The sequence below is a fragment of the Limulus polyphemus genome, unplaced genomic scaffold (genome assembly GCF_000517525.1).
Source record: "Limulus polyphemus unplaced genomic scaffold, Limulus_polyphemus-2.1.2 Scaffold2096, whole genome shotgun sequence".
Taxonomy (NCBI): domain Eukaryota; kingdom Metazoa; phylum Arthropoda; class Merostomata; order Xiphosura; family Limulidae; genus Limulus; species Limulus polyphemus.
In genome coordinates this window covers 223,793-225,093 of record NW_013667706.1, presented here as the reverse complement: position 1 = coordinate 225,093, position 1,301 = coordinate 223,793, and positions in this window count along the sequence as shown.

The following is a 1,301-nucleotide window of genomic DNA, read 5'->3' as shown; positions in this document are numbered from 1 at the left end:
CAACCACTGCTTTAGTCTCTCTTCTTGTTTATTTTCTTTCTCCTTCAACCACTGCTGTAGTCTCTCTTCTTGTTTATTTTCTTTCTCCTCCAACCACTGCTGTAGTCTCTCTTCTTGTTTATTTTCTTTCTCCTCCAACCACTTCTGTAGTCTCTTTTCTTGCTTATTTTCTCGTTCTACTTGTTTCTTTTGCTGTTCTTGTATTGCTGCCATCAAATCTGCTAAGTCGAAGTTTGATTTGCCACTTCTCGTTTCCATCTTTTTTTTTCTTTTTCCATCCCACTCTCTGACACTAAGTTGTTGCGTATCTGCTTGTTTGTTAATTTCCGGTAGAATTTCTTTCCGAGGAACTTCAGTGATACAAGTCCTTTCTTGATTAAACCAGTTTATTATTTCTCAATACAAACTTTTAATACACAGAAATTTCACTGTCAGTACGTTTCTCGTCACTTTAAACTTAACAACTTTTATAATACACGCTATTAACCACAGCAATTCACAATCTCGATAACTTATCCCGAAACTTACCGTGACTACTGTGCGCTTTATCATACATTCATTTCCGCAGGCTGTCCCTGTCAGGCTTATATACTAAAAAAGAGGCGTCTCTCGATCGGAATCGAGCTTCCATGAAAATTCGAGAAACTCAGTCGTAACAGTATTATAACTGAATGGAGTAGTCTACACTTTCATTTGGCTCTGCAAGAATGTCGATTTTCATTTTTTAGTGTTCTTCTTTTGACGAATTAATAAAGGAACGACTGGAAAGAGCAAATATTCATAACATTTAACCCAGCGCATGCGTGCTAAATTAATCAGAATTATTATATCTCGATATTTCAGGCAAGAACATTTTTTCACACAGTTTATTTACTTGAGAAATAATCCTAAACTGGGCGTTTTATGTTTTAAAACATAGAAGCTAATACTACATTTTGAACCACACTATTACTTAAGGAATTTCATATGGCGCCCTCCAGTGGCACAGCGGTATGTCTGCGGACTTACAACGCTAGAAACCGGGTTTCGATACCCGTGGTGGGCAGATCACAGATAGCCCATTATGTAGCTTTGTGCTTAATTTCAAACTTCAAACAAACAATTTCATATGGCCACCCACAACAGGTTTGGTGATTAAATCCCCCCCTCCTATTTTGTGTCCTTTCAACTGCGCCTAGCATATTCTGGTGATTAGAACGCTCGAATCGCCGTCTACTCGTGGCAGGATAAAAATCCAGTACCGAAATGCTTGTCCTTTCAGTTGTGAGGATGATATAACGTGACGATTAATCTTACTACTC